Source organism: Boleophthalmus pectinirostris, unplaced genomic scaffold (assembly GCF_026225935.1).
Source record: "Boleophthalmus pectinirostris isolate CB_2022bp ecotype Guang Dong unplaced genomic scaffold, ASM2622593v1 HiC_scaffold_19, whole genome shotgun sequence".
NCBI classification, from domain to species: Eukaryota; Metazoa; Chordata; class Actinopteri; order Gobiiformes; family Gobiidae; genus Boleophthalmus; species Boleophthalmus pectinirostris.
In genome coordinates, this window is record NW_026571140.1 from 27,543,041 (window position 1) to 27,557,381 (window position 14,341).

Below are 14,341 nucleotides of genomic sequence, written 5' to 3' on the forward strand. Positions count from 1 at the left end.
GCTACACTAACACTAAAGTGCCGCTCCTTCTAGTCCCGGACAGAAGACTAATGCATTATTGAAAGCCTATATCAAACAGCTCTGGGGTGCTGTCTCTCTGCACAGGGGCGCGGGATGAAGTCGGACTGTCTGCCTGCACAATAGCCTCTAATATGTTAATGGCCGTAGGGGACGCCCGAGGTACCGTCCCCAGCTGCCTCGCCTACCATATGTCAGCCCGTTACGACACAGCCTTCTATTAATCAGCCGCTATTTCATCACCGGCGACGACTTCTGCGCTACCGAGCTCGTTCAACAGCAATAGCACCGCTGCGTCATGGCGCACGGATTGAGCGAGCGAGGTGGGTACGTACACTTGGGCCTTGGAGATTCGTCCGGCCTTCCTCCCCGTTAGATATTATTGAAAAATCTTCCCACACGTCTGGTATGTCCGAACAATATGTTGCAAAAATAGCTTACGGCAAATTAACGCCTTTCCAAAATTAAACATAGCCTACTACTAGTTCTTACTGCTTAAAAAAGTGTAGGCCCCATAAATATCCTGCTTTTTTGTTTGTTTGTTTGACAAGGCAATACTAGCCAATATGTATTTTAAAACCCTGGTAGGACTTTATGAATATAATAATTACATTGTATTGTAGATAGATCTGTACAGTTATGCCTTGCAGTCTAATGAAGTTGTTAATTAATTTATTTTTTTGACAAATTAAAAGTTTAAACAACAGGTCAAATGTTGGAGCTTATTCCACTATTGTTCGAAAGCATAGAAGGCATTTGGGGAAGAGGCACTCATCTTATTAATAATTTATCAAATACTGATAGATGATCCATGTCTGTTTAGAACTGATTCAACACAGCACAACTTAAGCTTGAATAGTGGGGTGTCAATTCAATATGGGCTTCTTCAATGATGCAAAAACTTTGATTAAACCTTACTTTTATGTGATTTTCATGTCTTTGAACAACTAATCAAAGTTTATAAGACTTATCATAAATTTCATATAGGTAAAGGGTTACATTTCTAAATCTGAAAACCTCTCCAGTTACATTTATTGTATTTTATTATGTAATACATTTCTGGTTCTTGCCTTTTTTTGCTCAGGCCCAGTGGATCCATTACAGCACCGAGCCTTGAGAGTGGAGCAGAGTGGAGCCTACAGGAGCTCATATCTGAAGTCCTCCAGGCCACTGCTGGGGAGTAATTAATCTCCAGTGTGGATGTAAATAAAGGGAAATTGGATTCCTGACAGACGAGATGAGAGAGTGGGTGACACTACGCTGGTGAAATAATGATGTGAGCGCATGTTATGGAAACGCAGCACTTAGATTTACGAGCGGCCGACTTTTTAGTGTAGCTCAGAGCGGAGGGGAGTGGGCCTATGATCCAGGTCTAATCGCAGCTGTTAGGCGCCAGGTTAAGATGGATGATACCATTATAATTACTATGCTACAGGCTCATATAAAACCAAACTGATAATGCAGGGTCTGAACTTATTTAAGTTTTTCTCCTTGTGGCCCTGTTTGTTTTTTACAGAGTCTTTAAACAAAAATAAGAGCTCCCATTGAGGGCGGTGCTGATCTAACCACACAGAAGGCTGGCCTTTCGGACGGAAATGTCAAAGCTGGGTTGCGGAGGGTAGATCCCCCAGATCTGCACTCATTTCCCACTCATATTTGCTCAGTAATCCGCAGTGGCAGCCCTCCTCCGCCCGGGACGCACACAGAGAGGCGGTACTGTTGACACAGGGGTATATTTCAATCACAGAGGGTTCAGAGTCAGACGAACAACTTATTTGTCTAATAAATCCGTCATTTAGTAAGAAAAATATTTGATCTTGAGGGGCTGACCTCTTGTCATGTAGCCAGTGATGGATAAATGGGAATGGATGCTATGGATATGCAGGTAGGCTGCATAGCAAAATGTGTAATTTAGATTCCTATTTGTACGACATGCCCCAACAAACACATCAGAGAATCATCCATTTTCATATTTCACCATTTGACCAAGAAGAAGGGAATAGCATATTTTAACTTTGGAGATGTTGGACAAATAATAAATAATTTATGGTAAAAACAATATCATAAAACTTTGTGGACAAAAAGGTGAAAAATAATATAACAGCAGACATGATAACTGAATCGTGCAACTGCCAATGACCTCCTTAATAAGTCTTTTATTGTACTGCAGCTTTGTTCCAGTCTGCACCAAATGTTGGAACATCAGAGGCCGTGATAAAGCCTCTTATTTCCCAGAATACTCACTGCCATTATCCAAACTGGATCTAACTCCAAAATGTCCATCTGTTGCACTCTGGGACTCTGTAATTAGAAAATACATCATTAAAAGTTATAAACGTCACTGTGGACACATTTACTGTCTTATGTTGTATCAGACACTCTTTGTTACTTTGCTAGTACATTCCTTTTTAATTACTCTATTCAAATTGCAATGAAGATGTGTTAAAATTTCAAAGTTATGTTCATTTGCATTTGTCCATATAAATTGTGGGCCTTTCTGTTTTTGAATTATATTTAAAGTCTCCCTATTTGAACTCTCCTGTCATATCCCATCTTGGATCAAATTCTGAAGAAACAAAGCCTCCTCCATCATAAGTTAACCCCGATTTATGAAGCCCTTTAGCTTGACACCATTTTGATGAAGTGGAGTCCTAAAATATCAAAACACTTGTCAATGTCCGAACAGAACAGTTTTAGATGTGGAACTTCATTCAAGAAAATACCTCTCCCCACCTAAATGTCACTCTATGCAAAATGTGCCCCACTACCTAAATGTCATTTATTTCCCAATTTTCTCTTGTAAGAGCCGCTGTAGCCTCTGGCAGAGTGCTCTTTGAACCCTCCACTGAACCCATCTCCCTATCGTCATCACTCTTACAGACGGCAGACGCCAAATACAAAGCACTGTCCACTGAAAACAAGATGGTCAGACAAGAACAGTGATCTATAGGGACAGTTAAACAGATGTCACTTGATTTTTTTCATCTGCTGACTAGATAAGGGTGACTTAAAATCATTTAAAAGGTTAACATGAAGATTTTTGTTTGTTTGTCACTGTCCATTGTGCTAAATGAGTTCGTATATATAGACATACATATTTCAAGGTGTTTATCTTTAATCAAGGAAGTAGCATTTATCATAGCATTTCTTTCAACATCACTAGTCTTACTGAAAAAACACTATAGGAACTAACAGGAAGAATAAAGAAGTAAAATAAATGGGTAACATAAAAGCTATTACAGTACAAGTTCAGTGCTTACAATTCATTCACAAAAAATTTAAATGCACTATTAGAACTTAATTTCTGGATGATTATTTTTGGATGATTATTTTTAATGGGGAGAGAACTGTCATTGATGCTGAACATGCTTCTCATACTGGCTTTGAAGGTGCAAACACAACATTTGTACTTTGAAAAAGTGAAGGTTAGTAAGGGCACTAATAAAAGGTTTGAGTAACACTTTATTACTGTCTACATCCCCAAAGCTAAAAATGCTCTGGTCCACCTTGTGATATCATGAAGCGACACCTACCTTTTACCTTTTGTTTAGCAGAGATTGAAAATCCCAGGGCTGAACTTATCCAAATTATTCCAGTGAAGATATATGGATCTTAAAAATATAGTGTACTTCTTGTATTACCACATGACATCACAAGGTGGAACAGAGTGTTTTCTGTCAGAGAGAAGAACTCAGCCTAAACATACAAGATTTGTGTGTTAACATGTGCGGATGAAACAAAACACAACTCTGGGTATGTTTCTGATGAGCAAATATTATAACATAAATCAGAAAATAGGTTAATATGGACCCTTTAACTTTTATATGACTACTATATTGATTACGATTTTTTCTCTTTTGTATTGGCACCTCTTGTGAGTGGAGGAGCTGTGTTTTCATGGTGAGTATTGAATATCTCCAGTGTACACACGGTCTGGATAATGAGGAGAGTGGCCACGCTTCGCCCGACGCCGCACCATCAAATATTCATCAGTGTTGATTAAACAGCCGGCAGCTGCCCATCGCTGCAGTGTCAAATTTGTATCAGCTCTCCCTGTCCGCACCCTCCACACAATCAGATGAGACCAAGCACCCATGAAATGTATGTATTTTGAACAGAAGTCATACAGGTAGGCTCTGGGGACAACCTCTGTGTGTATGAGTGTGTAGAAAGTTTATAGGAGCCTAAATCTGTGGACTCTTAAATTTTTACCTCAGGAGTAGAGATTTCTGCTCTGTGGAAGTTATTGGTGTGTGTTTGATGATTTAATGGGATTACTGATGGTTTCAGATTTCCAAATATGATGATGTCATACTCTCAAATAGGGGGCAGGAGCCAGTTTCTTCTATTGATTACATAGGTAAATTTACAGTTGAATGTAGAGCTCATAGACTGTATATATACATGGACATCGCTAAGCCACTAGCTGCTTCGTTTCAAATAAAAAGTGAACATGGGGGGCTCCATTGACTGAAAAATTCTCCCCTCTCCCTTTGTAACTGCTGCTGTGAGCCTCGTCATTTTGATCTTAAAATGTTCGTATTGACCCGCTCTATTTTGCCCGCAAATAATTTCTATTTCTAATATGAAACTCAACTCCAAGTTCACTCCAATAACTGCAAGCCTCTTGAGCTTCATTTGACTGGAGCCGAACTCTATGGGTGACGTCACACTCCTTTAATCCCCTTCTTTTTACAGTCTACAGTCGAGCTTGATAATCTCTGTTAGTGACTAGATCCTAGAATTATTACAACACAATTCTGCATTTTAACAATAAAAATTTTAGCGGCCCTGATCTCATTTAGATGCACTTGTCAACCCAGTAATATGATTTAATAACTAAGTAACTAACTAACTAACTAACTAACTAACTAATTAGTTAGTTACTAACTAGTAACTAATCTAAGTTAGAAAATAAATGTTGAATCAGTATGAACATGAGTAAAAGTGAGTTGAATTTCACCTCTCACCTCAATCGTTCAAATTCTATGCAATATAATTACTTTAGATAAACTTTGTATATAATGTATGTAATGTAACACTTTGTTAATGTGTTACTTTTATTTTTTTCTAATTTCAAGTCTTCAGTAATGCATAAAGAACTCAACAGGGAACCGTTATGTCGCTGTCCATGGTGCTGAATTGTTAAACCTTTGTATTCTTGGTTGAATGCTAATCTTTTGTGTGTTTGGTCAACTGAATGAGATATTTTTGGTCTTTCTTATGCTCCTCAGCAACAGAATAGATCATCTTTGTAATCTGATATTGTGTGTGTGGTAGCGGTGTGTACAGAGTGTATACAGGTATGAAGGGCTGCAGCAGGTCTCACTGTGAACATTGACGTTTCCATCCAGTGACTGCGGGCTGAATGACAGGAAGAAGAAGAAGAAAAAGCTACAGACTCTGAGGAGAGGACCGCTGTTGTGTGTTGGGTTTTGTGTGAGTGTGTTTGAGAGACACAGACAGAAGAGAAAGGGGAGAGTGAGAATGAGAGAGGTTACTGCCAACCACATTAAATATTTCATGAGTTGTTGGAGCAGAGAGGAAAGACTGCCCAGGAAGCCTGCTCCGACTCATTTGCTGAACCGGGGCTGATGCATGCTGGGAACAAATGCTGATGAAGTCACACATAACCTTATTCACTCCTCATGAATGTCACTGACAATGCAAATAGTGGCAGCATATCGTATTGTATATATTTGTCATTTTGAACAAGTGATTTCTCAATTCCACTCTGCACTGTTTGGGAAAAGGCCTGTTCTCCACTGAGCTCTGAGTCCCACACCTCATTTAACAAGACAACATGAGTCTAATTGGGTGATTGATGTGGGCTTGATTTGTCACTCCCCTGATAACGGGAGAAAAATCACTGTTTTCATAAACACATGTTACACAAGGGCCCACTGAATACATACTATTCATTCAAACAGTTAGCAAATTGTTATTGATAATTAGCATGAGTAACGGCAACTTAGATTTTTACAAGTAACATTTTAGGTCCCAGTTTATGGAAATATATATTGATTTTGGAAATGCATCAAATCAAAATAACACTTATGCTCAATCAAATGTAAATGCAGGCCAATGAGAAAAAGCAAGAACTACAAAATATTAAAGATCAAAACTAAATTGTTAATATTTTGGCTATATTTAACGGTGCACTGTGTAACTTTTCTTATCTGTTTGTCTTCATGGTGATTTCTTTGCCTGGGATGTTCTTATTTTTATTTAATTACAGGTGTTTTTATTTCTCAAAAGTACCACAAAAACTTTCATTATTCCAGTTTGCTCATCCACTTCTCTATAGATCTGACTGGTAACTTGGTCTGGTGGTGTGATCTGCTTATCTCCATGGAAATAGTTAAATTAAATGCCATACAGCAGGGGAAAAAACAAAACATTAATATCTACATGGAGTCAAGCAGGTGGCTGACCTTCTTCTAAAAATACACAGTTACACAGGGCACCTTTAAATTAGCTACTTAATGAGACAAAATGAATACTTTACCAATAGTAACTGACACAGAGTATAAATGTATGCAACAAGTTTTGCTATTTCACACACAATTAGTTTGGAGTTCTGAACACAATACTAATGACCAATCTCAGTTATGAAAAAAAAAAAAGTTCTTCTGCAACTACTTTGTGAGAATATACGAAAAATGTACTTTCTACAGCAGCATCCTTTTGAAAAACAGAATAATTAGAACAAGGCCAGCAGTGCCATGTTCGTCCTGGCAGAGGAACAGAACCAGAGGAAGTGCGTCTCACGGGGAGAGGAAGACAAAAGCTGGCTTCATCTTACTGCCCATTGATCGCGGCCTGATCTGAGCCTCTTGTTACTGAGACTGGAATATCATCCTGATGATAGTTTTACTGGAAGATCCGAGTCGTGACACTGCTGTTGGACCAGGCCTCTGTGGCGTTTATGTTTCTGTGAAAAATCTCTGACGTACAACTGCTACATGAGCTTTGGGAAAGTCTTAGTCACTGAAAACAGCCTCTCAAGGGCATCTAATGTTGTGCTTTCTGAGTAACTGATTTGTCTCCATGTTGATGTCACTGCTTTGCCCAGAATGTTACACAGTATAGCTTTAAACTTGTCAAAGTCTATAAAGAGAAGCAAGTCCATTCAAAGTAAGAATGTACGTATTACAAGGCACCTCCAATTTAAAGCAATAATATCTCCATGTAGAACAACAGCCATAGAAGTTATATAGTGTACATTTCATTTGTTTAGTGAATGACTGGACAATGTCAATGATGATTTACATGATAATTTAGTAGTTCCTCTCTCTTAAATCTGAATTGTGGCCACAAATTTAGTGACATTTACATACAATACTGTACAGTAAAAAATGTGGTGTTGCTGTCCATGGTGCTAGTCCACAAAGCCATATATAGAGTACTGTAATTCTGCGAGTTACAAGTAAAATCAAATAAAACTATCAACATGGTAATTTGAACTAATCTGTAATATTTGTGTCCTATCTGCTGGACAACTACTTATGGGCTAAAAAGGTTGGGAAAAGAGTCATATAGTAATAGGTCCAAACAAATACCACTGTGATTTTTCTACTTTACAATTTTCATCCAAAATGTTCCTAGCTCCTTCGGTGAGGATTCCCTGTTCCCTTGCCTGCCCTCCCTGTATCTGCCTGTATCATTGCAGTTTTTGTGTATAATCATGATCAGACCCCTGAGACCCCACAGCGCCTGCAGGAGCCGGTGTGTGCCTCAGTTTCTCTGACACCTCTCATCAATAGCACATGTTTTGACATTGATTGTTATGTCGTACGCGTCTTGACTCTGCCCCTCTCAGGTCAGGGTGTGAAGGCAGCTCTCCTCTTTATTACTCATGGGACCAGGGCCGCCTCCTCACAAGACTGACAGGTCTGACAGGTGCAGCCGCAGTCCACTTTGACAAAGTCCTGATTAGCCTGTCAGTCACTGACAGCCTAACTATGTCAAATTCACTCAGCACTCCCACCAGTCGCATATATGCAAGTGTCGGGACAGGAGAGGGAAAGTGAAATGGCAAATTTAGCTTCAGTTACCATGGGTTACATTAACAGACACATATTATGGGTTGATTAAATGTATAAAAATGTAAAGGCAGGTTTGTGAGAAGATTATATTTGTTTGTATCTGTGGGGATTAGTGTTTGTATTATGTGTTTATAATCTTCTTAAATATAACATGACCTTACAGAGAGTCTAATAATTAAAATCTGTAAGCCTATACAAGTCTATAGGGTAATTGCTTAAGATATTATTTCTGTAATTTGCCCTACAAGTTAATACGGCTTTGTGATATGCACTGACATTGACACAAACACTTTTCTTAAAGTAAGAATGGACATTTATAGGTTTCTGGGGCTTGGCACTATTTTATAACAAATAGAATAATACATTTACGAGATAAAAGTTCCCTCAGCACGTATTTTCATGATGAACCAAGACAAGAAGGGGAAGTGCATCAATGGCTTCTTTAAGTGTAAAATCACTTGCTTCTCCAGGGCAAACAACAATAACATTAAGGAAGTATTTTCTTGAATTTGTCACACATAGCAACATTATATTTGCACTTTAAGGGAACTTTTTGCTTGTTTGCCTTTATGTTAATTTACATCTAATTCTTACCAAAATGTTCCAACACAGAGTCCCTAAAGCTGACACCCTGTCCATCCCACTCATTCAATAATATGGATAACATTTATGAGTGGTGTGAAGTCAGACACATCTGGCTCATACCTCAGCAGACCGCCCTGCTGTTGATGCCGCTCTAATTACCTCCATTGACTGCAGTGCAATATTATCTGTCTGTCCCACAGCCTCTGCTCCCACACCTCTGCTCCACAGCCCCCTGTCTCTCACGGCCGCAGTCCAAATGCTGGCTGCTTATTGATAAACTGTACCTCTGAATAATTCACAATGAAAACACTGAGCTAATCAATAGCCAGGACAAAATCTCATATGAGCGACAAATTGTGCTGTAATGTGAGGTGGAGGGTGTGAGAAAGCTGGTAAGAGTAAAGAACTGTAGGTGAATATTGCAAAATAAAATACCTCTAGAAGACATTTTACAGTTTCATTTGGTGATTCATGAAGAGATTCAATCAGTTAAAGCTCATATATAACACAAAATAGGCTCTTGTGAGCTTTAAGCCATCTTACAATGTTGTTACCTCCTCAAAAACAGACCAACAACTTTGAATGAAGCAAAACACAACTCCAGGTATGTTTGTGATGAGGAAACATTATAAGATGAAAAAGAAAATTAATTAACTAATTTGGACCTTTTAAGTCTGAATCTTAAGGGTGAACTGTGCAACGTCTTGTCTCCATGGAGATGTTTTTGTTTTGTGTAGAATATTCCATTTTAAAGCATTAAACTTATCAATCTTCACGGAGATAAGTCAGTTATAATACCAGGTAAGAATGCCTTCTTTATCAATAAAAACACCTGGATTTATGCAAGATAGTTATGTTAATGTCATACGCTGGAACGTTTCCGGCAAAGCAATACCACAGAAACAAGCAGGAGGCCAACCCCCACCAGAAAAGTTACACAGTGCAAGCACAAATCTTGAACTAAAGGATAAAAGCATAAAATAATATTGTCTTTAAATTTTGAAGAGTACTTTTAACCCAAAAAACTTTATTGGAATGTTTTCTTATATTTACTGTTATAAAGTAATTTATGTATAATTCTGCTGCCCATGTGACAATTGATTCCACATCTGTCCGTCATGTCTGTACCCACTTGCCTTTTTATTTTACGACTTTTTAAAATAACCACTAGTGTAATGTTCTGCCGACACTTAAGAGTTGCTAAGTAATTAACACTACATTGGATTTATAATTGGGCTATCATGGGCCTTTATTGGTCAATTACCCAGTCAAAACAAGTGAGTCAGCCAAATGTAACTGTCTTATTACACCTCAATTAAAACAAATGCGCTCAGTGAAAAGGGGGTTTGGGCTGTAGGGAGGAGGGAGCTGCTCTACATTCACCGTATATCATCAAGTAATTAATATTTTCATTAAGTCTAGCAGCTTTGAGCCTGGCCTGCCTCCCATCATTTCATTTCCTCTCCATGGGTTCAATACTGTCGTGGCTCCATAATTAGTTTGATTTATGCTGCGCTGCAAGCTCCTTCCTCTTCCTCCTGCCTCACCTTCTCCTAATGTCCAATAAATACACTGTACAGGAAAAGAATGGGCCCCTGTGCACAGAAGCAGCTTCAAAAACAGGCTTTAAAGGTCCTATATTACGCAAAACTGACTCTTGTGAGCTTTAAGCCGTGTTAGAATCTTGTTACCTCTTCAAACACATACCTGGAGCTATGTTTTGTTTTATTCACACATGTTTTGGTAATCCTGCAATATTATTCTGTCTGCATCTCCAAAGCTCAAATGATGTGATGTCATGAAGCAATAGTTCCAAGTTAACAGTTACATTTTACCTTTAGTTCAGCAGAGATATGCAATTCAGGGCTGAAATTATTAAAATTATTCTAGTGAAGGAGTTTAAAAACACTTCTTTTATTACAGTGGCAGTTTCAGTTTGAGAGAAAAACTATGTAGGAAAATATGCAGGGTTTGTGTGTTAAACTTGTGTGAATGAAACAAAACACAACTCCAAGTATGTTTTTGATGAGGAGACATCATTATAACATAGATTTAAAAAAAAAAAGAAGAGAGAAAGAAAGAAACAAGGACTAAGCCAAGCCAAGAGCAAGCCAAGAACTCAACCAAGGTTAAACCAGCCATTAACTCAAGTATCAGCCAGGTGTAAATGTAGGTGAAAGTTTAAAAAAAAAATCACAATTTATTCAGATTAAATTATATTTTTTCTCCTAATTGGAAAAGTACTAAAATTTTTCTACAACAATAATAAATAGTGTTAAAATAATTTGGATTAAACCAGGCCTAACAGAAATGCAGGTGAAAGTTTTAACAAAAATAATAAATTATGTAATTCAAGTTTATTTTTTACCCTCTATTTTCATAATTGGAAAAGTACTAAACAAGACAGGTCAGGTAGTCAAGTCTAACTCTGGACCAAAGCAGGTTTAAACCAGGACACAACCATCACAGAGATAGATCTAAACCTGAACCTGGTCACCTCTCCACAGATCAGACCTGTAATTTTGCCTGGTGGCGTCACCTATTGCAGTGCAGAAAGATGCCTTACTGCTGAACATTGCTAAACAATCTCCATGAAAACAAGCAGGTGACATGTCCTCCACCAGAAATCCTACACCTTTAGCAATGAGCAAAGACCACACACTGATATATGTCTGTATGTAATTAATAACGTTTTTTAAAGATCAGATAATATTTTAGAGACAGATATAATACAAAAAGGGACTCTGTAGTTAAAAAAGAAAAATCAAAATCAGAACCAAAACACACTTAAATTGGGGCTAACCAAAGACCAAACCAGGACTTACACAGGTCTAAAGGGGAACTCCACTCACTGCTGTACATGAGGAGAAACAATCTTGTGTGTGTGTGTGTGTGTGTGTGTGTGCGTGTGTGCGTGTGCGTGTGTGTGGGTGTGTGTGCACTAAGACAGTGAAGGAACAAGGCAACAGACACTGGCTTTATGAAAAATTCACAATAGAAACTTTGAGGGAAGGACTAAGGGTCTAACACAGCAGGGAAACACGCCTTATTAAAGATTGAATCATACATACTGTACATGTCTCTGGACTGAAATCCTTGATACCGCTGCCCAAAAAACCTCTGGGACTTAATGAAATGGAGAGAAGAAGAGGAGGAGAGTGCACCTCAGGAGGTTTGAGGTGTTAATAGTTGATGATGAGCGATAACAACATATGCTCTCTCGGCGTTTCACAATAGACATGACTCGATATTATTGTATTTGAACAAGAGTTGCTTCAATGACTGAAAACTGTCTGAGTACATGGTTTTGATTGTATTCTTTGGTTCACTGCACAACACTACAAGTTCACATAGAGTAATATAGACTATAGGTGCTGCATATTTAGAATGAGTTCTTCTCTCAAACAGAAAACACTGTTCCACCTTGTGATGCATTGTGGTAATGTTATGTGCTCCACTGTGTTTTAAAACTTCATACACTTTCATAAGAATCATTTGGATAATTTCAGTCCTGTAATTTCATATCTCTACTGAACTAAAGGTTAAAGTTCACTTGAAAACTGCAAGTTCATGACATCACAACATGGAACAGAGCATTTTGAGTTTTGGAGATGGAGACAGGCTCAAACATGTTACTCAAACATGTGTGAATGAAACAAAATACAACTCCAGGTATGTTTTTGATGAGGTAACAACTTTATAACGAGGCTTATAACTAACATTAGACCTTTAATATTGGACCTTTAACAGGATTTTTTTTTGTTTAGGGGGGATGCTCCTATCTGCTATCAAGCTATTTGATTTTTCAAAGGTAAATCATAAATTAGTGCACGTAATAGATTTTATACTAACCTCCCCAGTGGTCTAGTTTATATAGACTATCACTTAAAAAACATGTTTGTGGAGCTGCGCATTTAAGTTGTAGTTATGTTATAGTGTTGTTTCCTCATCAGAAACATTCCTGGAGTTGTGTTTTGTTTCATTCACGTGTTTAATACATTAATCAGACATGTTACTCAAACGTGTGTGAATGAAACAAAATACAACTCCAAGATTGACGAGGTAACAACATTATAACATGGCTTATAGCTAACACTGGATGTTTAATATTGGACCCTCAATAGAAATTTTATTTTTAGTTTATGGGGGATGCTCCTATCTGCTATCAAGCTATTAGATTTTTCAAAGGTAAATCATAAATTAGTGCATGTTATATTTTATACTAACCTCCCCTGTGGTCTACTTTATATAGGCTATCACTTAAAAAAAAAAAGAAAGCATACATTTCCTATTCAACATAGAAGAGACATACATATATTAGACAGGACAATAGAATACAATGAAAAAACCCAAAACCTCTGGGACTCAGTGAAATGGAGTGAAGAAGAGAAGGAGAGTGCACCTCAGGAGGTTTGAGGTGTTAATAGTTGATGACGAGACATAACCATATAAGCTCTCTGGGTGTTTCACAATAGACACATGAGTAGTATTATTGTATTTGAACAAGAAATGCCTCAATGACTGAAAATGGTCAGAGTACATGGTTTTGATTGTGTTCTCTGGTTCATCGCACAACACTACAAGTTCACACAGAGTAATATTATAGACTATAGGTGGTAGTGGACTCAGCGGGGGATAAGAGGAGTGCACTTGAATGATTTGCACATTAATAATGCTCTATTGATTATTATGGTGCTGTTTAAAGGTGAACGGCAAAGCTTTGGCAGCAACGGGGGACACAGCGGCCGCGTGTCTCATTTACATTTTGGAAAGAGCACCTGACTCCCAAGAGAGAGAACACATCATTTTTCAAGTGAATACTGACTCTGAACTTTCTTTGTTGTGGAAAGGCTCGCCAGTCCTGAACTATTTTATGCCTCCTGTAGTGATGGGAGATATTATTTTGTTTCGATCTGATATCAAGTACTGCAATGTTATCGAAATGTTGAAGTCGATCCAATAACAATACCAATGAGTTTTGAATTAAGATGCGTCGAAACTCCTCTAAAATAAAGCATTTTACTCAGCCTGAACTGATCTCAAAAATAGTATGCACAGATGAACAAAAATATATAAAACAAACATGAGAATCAGCACTTTTAGATACTTTGTCTGCCTGAAAGTATGAATATTTTGGTAACCATCTTCCCAACATTATCTTCCTCAAATGATTTCTCTGGGAAATAGGGCAATAAAACAATAAACAGTTTATTTGTTTAATAATATAATATAATTTAAACATAATAATAAACTACATTTCCTTACAATCTATAAATAACAATCTATGTATCAATAGAGTCTACAAAAGATTTACGTGGCCATCCGAGACTATAACCAGACTTTGAATCCTATACATGGGGATTCAAGTATAATATATATATATAAAATAAAGCAAAAACATACTACTGAAAAATGTCACATAGCCTTGTTGTTCTTATTATATTATTGATTGCTGTATTTCTGTTGAGCCTTTCAGCAGGATTAATCTGAACCAAGGTCTATTTTAGAGACAAGCCCTTTTTGAAAACTGCAAACTCCAACAACTGCCCTGGAGCCAACTCTTTATTGAGGTTCTCCCAGAATTCTATAAAAGCAGTCGTCAGCATCTTATACAGTAAAGAGCAAATGAGGGGATGGACCTGGGTTTAATTCTCCTCAACTTGCTTCTAAATACTCACAGATAATGTTAA